The 9848-nt window shown below is 32.9% G+C and overlaps 1 pseudogene; it reads right to left on the bottom strand.

The window, feature by feature from the left end:
• Positions 1-8428: 8428 nt before the first annotated feature.
• Positions 8429-9169, bottom strand: LOC139873374 (probable calcium-binding protein CML25; annotated as a pseudogene).
• Positions 9170-9848: the final 679 nt, after the last annotated feature.

Raw genomic sequence — 9848 nt, 5'->3', positions numbered from 1 at the left:
CGTGTCTTTATATTGCTATACGCATCGATATACACGGTTTGTAAATTTCGGGGTTGTTATCGGGCTTTATATTTTCCATTATATTTCAGAGCTTCATGCTTTCGATTTCTCTTCCCGACCTTAAGTCAAGCGGATAATGGTCCAGAATTAGTAGGTATGGATTTTGAAATGAACATAGTTAATGTTCTAAGAAGGGAATTGTAATGGCACGATCTTGATTTATCAAATTACCATAATATCCGGAAAAGACCGAATCATCAAGAAATATATTTTCTTGATATATTTAGAGATTATATAGAATGAAAGAGTTATGTAACATGGTTCATGATGAGGGTGGGATCTGTGAACCTTTATCACGTTCCATTAGAAACTCAGCATGACTTACTGTAATATAATCACGTTGATCAAGTGTCATTATATTATACTAATTCATGCTTCAGTTCCCAACAATACTTCAAAACATTCATATTTTAAACTTGAAGGTTTCAGAATTTAGAAACTAAAATAGTTTCTTTTATGATGTAATAAAGATAGCGCGAAGAGATGAATGATTTCAGATAAGAATAGTTATGAAGATATCTCCAGAAATATCGAGGATATTTATAATGAAAGATACGATGATATCTTAGAATTTTTAATATCAGAGGATGATGCGAAAAATCTGTCTGTGAAGGTTTAGAATGAGGAGTAAGGTGTTTGCTAACGATTTTAGCAGACACTGAATCATTTGGATCCTTTGAAGGTAGATTTCGTCCTTGTGATTTGTCCACAGCCTCTTTCATGGTTTGCTCAATCCGTTTTCCAGTTCCAAACCTTCTCTTTTTTTTCAGCTTTACCACCATACTATTCTTTATCATTAAACTTTTGACTGTTAACGTCGTTTACAGTTTTTGCTGCTTCATCAGCATTTTTCCAAAATTCGGAGGACTAGTTTCACAGTTTGGGGTGTTTTTCAGAAACTTCACATTCGAAGTATGTAAGTCTAGGAGGTAGACGTTATATGTACACATATAACTGTTGGCGTAGACGTGCTACAAGATTTCAAAATACTGATTGCTAATTCCCGATAGTTGGTAAGTCAATTGCCGTTACAAGATGTGGATGAGTACATGATACGGTTTCAATGAGTATAAGAATTTTTCGGAAGGTCAAAGATCAATGAAGTTGTTGGTAAATTTACTGCTAATGTGGTGGAACATGAAAGGTTCCCCAGTAACAAAAACGTATATATCAAGGTTATAATAAAGCTAATCTGAAAAGTAGAAGTTGACTGGTTAGAAGTGTGGTAAAACTGGATACTTTAAACAGGGATTGCAAGATTATTTTCGGTAATAACAATGCTAAAGGATCTTTCGCCATTTTGAAGTCAAAGTATAGCTTTAAAAGATGTAGAGATCTAAGAATGATGTCACCCATTAAATCTTGGCTTGGATTCTGATCCGTCAATATCAGAATATGTAATTGAATTTGTATGGAAACGATTGTATATCGCTGTGAGCATAGTTAATAATTTTTGAATCAAAGTTGAAGAATGTACAGTATAACATATTAATTGTGAACTTATATATTTCCCGAGTATTACCTACCCGTTAAAGATTTCACAATTAATACTTTGTACAAAAGAATTTTTATTACCGTTTTTATGAAAATATATTTATGTATATTTTCTTCAGATGTAATACAGATTTAATGAGTTAATATCATATTAAGCTCATTTGATTTTTGGCTGGAATTAGAAATGAATAATCTCTAAAATATTAAAGATTACTTAATCTTTGCGGAGTATTTCGCTAATGAAATCAATACTTTATTATTTATTCTTATTGATATTCATTGGTGAAGGATCTTAATGCTCGTGAAATTCTTGTGAACCTTACAAGGCACATATGATGTTTTCTGGATAGTTTCGAGTACATCAAAAATGAAAATGTAAAATCAATTATGTAATTGAATAATACACTTGGTTTATTATGAAATGAAATTCATTAGATTGAAACAGAGATTGTAGTTAACGATGGTTAAGGTGTTAAGGAAGGATGTACATCATTGCATATTAGTAATATGAACTAACCGGGTAGTACCTACCAGTTAAGATTCACACGTAATAGCTTAGTACGAAAAAATTTATTTTGATTTCAAAATTCATATATATTAAATATACATAAAATTTCTTCAGGGGAAATGAATTAATACTTCATCGGTTATTGTTGCTGGTATTTCTTGGTAACTACGGTGCGTATGACGTTGATGCTCGTGGAACAGATTGTAAAGTTGAGGTTTGCGATACGGATGTTGTGGGTGGTGATAATGGTACTGTTGGTGTTGTTGTCGGTGGTACTGTTGATGCCGGTGATGCTGCTGGTGCTTGTAACCTTTGCACCATATTCTCCAAAGCCACTACCCGAGCACGAAGCTCGTTGACTTCTTCTACTACACCGGGATGATTGGCGGTTCGGAAGAGTAGATGAATAAGATCCAGAATTTGAGATAGTATATTTTCGTGACGAGATACTCTGGAAATGAGAGAGAAAATAGTGTCTCGAACAGGTTCGCCGGTAAGTGCTTCAGGTTCTTCGCCAAGAGGACAATGTGGTGGATGGAAGGGATCACCTTCTTCTTGCCTCTAATGATTAAGTAGACTACGAACCCATCCCCAATTCATCCAGAATAGATGATGGCTAATTGGTTGATCCATTCCGGTTACACTATCTTCAGAATTCAGGTGAATATCTATATCGGAATAGCTGTCAGAGTTTAAGGAATTTGAACTAGATAGGGATCTATCTTGTATAATTAGGGAGATGATTTTTGATATGAATTAGATTATAGAATTTAGTTTGGTATTCTTCATTACATAATTTACATATGTATATATAATACCAAATTCCATAAATCACGGAGAAATTTTCGGAAGATGTCAGGAAAAGTTTACAGTAACAGATACTCTAAGATATGAATTTTTGTCTATACACTATTTATGCAATAAATGCAGTAAGACGTGTCTAGACTAGGAATAATAAGCAGGTAATTTACGACAAGAAATGATAAGAAAAACTTTTGACATGCAAACACAGTCGAAGTCCAGACTTACGAATGCATCTTAACAACTATCAGTTAGACACATTCATGCAAGACCTGGTTCGCTAGGACCAACGCTCTGATACCAACTGTGACGATCGCTCCAAATCCATATGGACGAACACATCATTCATTGATTTCATTGCGAGGTATTTGACCTCTATATGATACGTTTTGTAAACATTGCATTCTTTTGAAAAGGCACACCATATATGAATATTTAAATTAAAGGTTTTTGACATCTGATGATTTCTACATATAAACAATCACCGTAAATAATAGTTTACAATAGTATTTCCGTTGACAATGCAGTCAAAATAAGATGGATGGTGATGATTTTGTGAATGCAACGTTTTCTTGAATAAATCATGTATGACTCCATGCACATGGCTTGTATAACATATAAGCAAACAGCGGAAGACTTCTAGGAAACCTGAGAATAAACATGCTAACAAGTGTCAACACAAAGGTTGGTGAGTTCATAGTTTTAGTGTTATGCATAATCTGTTTATAAAGGTGAATCACAAGTTTTCAGTTATTTCATCCAGAAACGTTTATCAAAATATTCTACGAAATTGAGCACCCTGGTAACTAAACTTAACGTATATATATTTTATACCCTTTGTATAATCATCTTAATAATACACGCAAACCAACGTGTACGCTTCTCAAATAGCATACGTCCGTTAAAAGGCTAGCGCTCTAGCTCGGACGGGGATATCAAGCCCTATGGATCCATATACTACTACTCGCGCCCATCAGTTCTTATAACTGGCAGTTACTAGTTACCAAAGCTAAGGGATTTTCGGTTCAAACTCAGTGTAGAATTAAGTATGTACTTGTATCCATTGCGTTTAAAATAAATTGCATGTATTCTCAGCCCAAAAATATAGATTGCAAAAGCAATTAAAAAGGGAGCAAATGAAACTCACGCATATAAATATTGTAAATCAGTTAATAAAGCATTTGTATGTATTCTCAGCCCAAAAATGTAGAGAGTAAAAAGGGATCATATGAAACTCACCTTAGCAGCATATAAAGTTGTTCATCGTAATGTGACCGAAACTCGAATTATCAAATAATCGTAGATCTCAACATATCAATATTGAGATTCAATATTGTAGGAAAGTACGTAGACGTAACGGAGATGATAAACACTAGGTTTGATTCATAAATATATCCCCGAATATTACCCATAACCTCCTTGGCAATAACCCATAGTTTCCTTAGTTATAATCGGTTTGTAACCCGAATTAAAATACCCATGTATCACTTGTTACAGTACCATACTACTAATTTAAAATTTTAAGCTAGAAAATATACAGAGTGATTTATTTATGTGAGTGTGTGAGTGTTTTTTTTTAGTTCCTAACAAGTACTTCGTTCATATATATATATATTTGTAAAATAATAATATAATAATATAATATATAATATAATAATAATAAAAAGGTAAGCCGCCATCACTTTTTATGTCGACAAACTTTTTATGTCGACAAACATTACGCGTTTCGCGTAGATAGGTACGCGTCCGCGTATGGTGTCTTCACGAAAGTTGTAGATTTTTGAGCTACGGACGTCTGGACACCGGAATCACCCTTTTTCGAGTCAGTATGATTTAGTTATGATTTTTCTCGTGCAAGTGCGCAGGTTTAGTAATTTCCATCATTTTAACTTGAAATCTTGAGATGAAATGTTGTAGTCTTTTAGTGCTCATTAGAAATCTTTATTTTATCTTTATTTTCATTTTCATATCATTGAAAATCCATAAAAACATTTTAACAATCAAATTCTATTATATCGAAAAACTTGTCCATACTAAATCGAATAACTATAGTTCTCTAAAACTAATTACATTCACATCTTTTTATCGAAGCTTTATAATAATTAAAAATCTATTATTTCGAAGAAAGCTTTCATATATTTGAACTAAATCGAATAAATATAATTTAGTTTTCCAGTATTAGTTATATTCAAAATCATTCTTTAAAAGGTTTCATCTATGTCGTAAAAAGTTTTCAATATTAAGAAAACTAAATAATTAACTTTATCAAGAGACACGAGACAATCATTGTGTTGAAAGTTAATCTCTACTAACCTTTGTCCAGTAATCGTTAATTGACATATTTGTTCACTTTACCATTTATTCCGAATATCGTTAAAAAGGAAAGGTTTCCTACATCAAAGTGGACCTCTCAATAGAGACTCACGATCATACAATGTATCTGATAAATCAGTCGTTTGATATTATCTTTTAATTCCGTTGATAATTATATTAAACCTATATCGAAACAAATACGTTCGTGTAAAGTATTATACGTCTAATACTTTGTTAACGTTTTCAAGTTATAATATATACACATATACATATATAATCATGTCCGTTCATATAATGGTTCATGAATCATTGGAATTTGGTCGAGGTTAAATGAATGTATGAACATAGTTTAAAATTTTTGAGATTCAACTTAACAAACTTTGCTTATCGTGTCGGAATAATATAAAGATTAAAGTTTAAATTTGTTCGAAAATTTCCGGGTCATCACAACAAGCTTCCTAGATTCGAAAAGATGATGAATTAGTGAAGTTGGGTGAAAATGGTGTTCTTGAACTAGGGAGGATAAAGAGATGAGGAAGTGAAGATGAAAATGAATGAGTGGTGGTAAGTGGGTTGACTAGTTGACCTAGTCAACTAGTTTGCCCACTTGGCAACTTCGGTCCCTCGTGTTTGAAAGCGGGTGCGTGAATTAACCAAACGAATATTTTAAAAACGCTAGAGTAAACGAGAGATGTTAAATCAAATAACGAAAATATTAAGAACGTTAGTTAACGAAAGATACGAATTTAGATAACAAAAGATATCATCTAAAAAAAGACGGTGTTAAAAATAAATTTAACGAAAAAATGCGGGATATTACAAACCCTAGCCTGAACTATAAAACAGACATATGCTATTTGAGGTTAATACACGTTGGATTGCGTGTATTGTACATGTTGGTTGCATGTATGTTAAAACAGGGGTACTTATAATAACGCTAAAGTTTAGTTACCAGGGTGCTCAATTTCGTAGAATATTTTGATAAACGTTTCTGGATGAAACAACTGAAATCTTGTGATCCACCTTTATATACAGATTATGCGCAACATTAAAACTATGAACTCACCAACCTTTGTGTTGACACTTGAAAGCATGTTTATTCTCAGGTTCCTAGAAGTCTTCCGCTGTTTGCTTATATGTGATACAAGCTATGTGCATGGAGTCATACATGCTTTATTCGAGAAAACGTTGCATTCACAAAATCATCACCATGTATCTTATTTTGACTGCATTATCAACGGATGTAATATTGTAAACTATTAATTACGGTGATTGTCTATATGTATAAATCATCAAACGTCAAAAACCTTGGAATTTGATATTCAATTATGGTGTGCCTTTTCAAAAGAATGCAATGTTTACAAAACGTATCATGTAGAGGTCAGTACCTCACTGTGAAATTGATGAATGATGTATTCGTCCAAAGGGATTTAGACGGATCGTCACAATCACCTTTGGCTTAAAGATACCAGTGACATACTTAATTGGAACCAGAACAATTAAGGAGGGTTTTAAGTTCACAACACGTTTTAATAAATAGAAATCATCTTCGATTGTATCAAATAAACTTGTAAAAGATATACACTATAAAAGTTTAATAGATATACATATCTCTAATTATATATATATATATATATATATATATATATATATATATATATATATATATATATATATATATATATATATATATATATATATATATAAAATTAAGTAGTAGTTAAGTAGGTAGGTTATAAAATAGAAAAACGCAACACAAAAATATTATATATCTATATTATAATCATAAAACCAGAAAAGTACTCACAAAAAATATAATAAGACATTAACTTAAATACAGATAAAGAAACCTTGTCATTCTCGTCCAAACTGTTGAGTCGTGTGACGACCCTATGTTATAATTACGCTCTCTGAAAAGCTGAAAGACTAACTCTTCAAACGACTAGAGAGATGCAACCGGGACCGACTGTCGCGAGTAAAACCCAGGAAACCGTCTAGTTTACCCCCAACATCCACCATCCATCCATTCATTCATTTCGGGGAGAAAAACAACACCGGATCCGGGCGCATCACCCGTGAAGCAATTGGACCCCACGTGTCATAGAATCTTATCGGAAATCTTATCAGGATAAGATTTCTGAAATTCGCAAAGTGAACCTTGCGAGCGTTGCGACTCGTTCAGCAACATCGTACGACTTAAACATAAAGGGTCATACGCAACTCGTAAAATATATGTGCGACGTTGCGACTCGTATTGTCCTGGTCATCAGTTCAAATCTCATTTCACGACCTGAAATTCCTCAGCTATGGCCGATCAAATTGCGAGTCGCGCAGTCGCATGATAACCTTGCGACTTGCGAGAGCTTTTTGACAATAATTTTTTTTAGGACGATTTATTATAGTTATTTGAAAAAATGAGCATTTTGGTCAATAGTCCTACTTTAAATAGCAAGTCAAATATTCTCATAAATGAATAATTAGAACGCTCTCGTCGATTTCTCATGTAAGTCGCCCTTACTGGTCCTCGAAGAACACTAATGACAAGCAATTAGTTCTCAGTTATCCTCGTCCACCATCCTTCATTTCTAACGGCACTCTTGATAATACGGCCTTTTTGTAATGAAATTGTTGAACAAACAGATTGCACAAATAATATTTAATATTTTTGTATCGATTTATAAATTAAAATAGTGAGTATCGTGTTTTTTTTATCAAACATGTCACGAATGACAGTAGCTTAGTTATCATTCAGTTATGAGAGGAATTTTGAGTAGGTGCTGACGTAGCGCCAATTTAAAAATATGTTATGAGATGAACTTTGATGATGATTGAGAGTGATTTAAAAATATGTTATGAGATGACGTAACTCATGTGATAGTGGTCTGCCTCTCTTAGCGAGAGGTCAGGAGTTCGACTCACAAAATGTTGCCCTTTTACCCTTGAATTCTACTAAATGGCGCCTTTCGCACATCCAGTGGGGGATGGGGGTTTTACCGCTCATGCCCTCCAATTGGACCGGGTTTCCTCCTGTGCAGTAGTTGGGGGCGGGTTATGCAACCGTAGGGCGTTTACTGCTGTTCAATAAAAAGAAAATTACAAAACCAAAGATTAAAGCCTGAATCCAAATTACAAATCCAAAGATAAAACTTGTTTAAAAATGAAATCTAGCTTGTTGCATATGCCAACACCAATAACTATAAGTCAAACGAAAATAAGTGTTAATTGGGATACAACAACGGAACATGGAGGGAGGGTAGAAAGGTAGAATAGACAACAGATGATAAATGATAGATAGTACTTCTATTTTACAAAATAATACTCCGTAACCATTAATGACATTCTCTCAAAATCAATTCCATAAAATCCATATCAAACAATCTCATAATTCAGTTATCGTCTAATCTTAATCCACTCATCATCATAACCTTAAACTCATCAAAACTAATCATCCCATCACCATCTTGATCAACCCCATCTATCATTTTTCTGCAATCTTGGATACTACTTTCTTCTCCTAAACTACCCAACACATTCTTGAGTTCATCAACCGTGATCAGACCGTTTTTATCGATATCAAAAATAGAAAAGGCATTTTTCAAATTAACCAATACCTCATTATAATCCAAATTTTTCGTGTTCAACTCAATGAACTCTTGTAAATCGATAAACCCATCGCCATCAACATCAACTTCCTTTATCATACTTACTAGCTCTTCTTCACTTGTCTTGTGACCCTGATTGATCCAAGCTCTGATGACGAAATCTTGCCGTCAGAATTAACATCGAATTTCTTGAACACTTTTTCTAGCTCGTCCTCGATTTGCAAACGGCTCATGTTTGTGTTTTCGGTTGTGTTATCTTTCATGGTTTTCTTTGTTTTTCTATTGAAGAGAGACTTTAGACCCATGAATGATTGTAGAATTGAAAGAGATTTTTGAGTAGAATGCTTAATAATTAGTTGATTGAAGAGATATATGATGTGAAATCAAAATAAAAAAGATATTTGCTATGTGATATAATTCACGGGGATGTTGTGTGTATGTGAATTGATGGGGTGCACGTCCGTACAACCAGCAAATTCTAAACTAACTATAACTTGGGAACTTATGAATGCACGTATTACACCTAATCCATATTTATGAGTTTTTATTTTTTACATAGTTGGTCCACAGTTGATATGTAAATCCGTGGATAGCATACAATAACATAACGATATAATTATATTATATACATTCTCTTTTTTTTTCTTTCTAAAAAGGGGACAAAATAAAAATTAAAAAATAATATATATCTATAGATCTAATTGAACTATCGTTAGGGTTTGAGATTAATGAATGATCCCTCTCATTCTATTAATACAAAATTTAAGGGCTGTTTACTTTTCTTATTATTAAGATAGTTATGGATATAGATGGCAAAATGGATATGGGTGGACTTTATGTATTAATCGGTAAATGAATAATGTTGTTTACTTTCCGTAACAAATTAATGGTCAGAATAAAGAAAATGACTATATTACCCTTAAACTAAATATAATTATAATTGTTAAATAGTTATTATTACTCAAATCAACGATCATAATAACTAATTGATAACAATAAAGAAAAGGTTTCATTTTCAAGGTAGATTTCGAAAAGGCTTTTGATTGCCTAAAATGGGACTTCTTGATGGA

The sequence above is a fragment of the Rutidosis leptorrhynchoides genome, chromosome 10 (assembly GCF_046630445.1).
Source record: "Rutidosis leptorrhynchoides isolate AG116_Rl617_1_P2 chromosome 10, CSIRO_AGI_Rlap_v1, whole genome shotgun sequence".
NCBI classification, from domain to species: domain Eukaryota; kingdom Viridiplantae; phylum Streptophyta; class Magnoliopsida; order Asterales; family Asteraceae; genus Rutidosis; species Rutidosis leptorrhynchoides.
The sequence above is the reverse complement of the archived record's forward strand: the minus strand, read 5'-3'. Positions and strand labels throughout refer to the sequence as shown.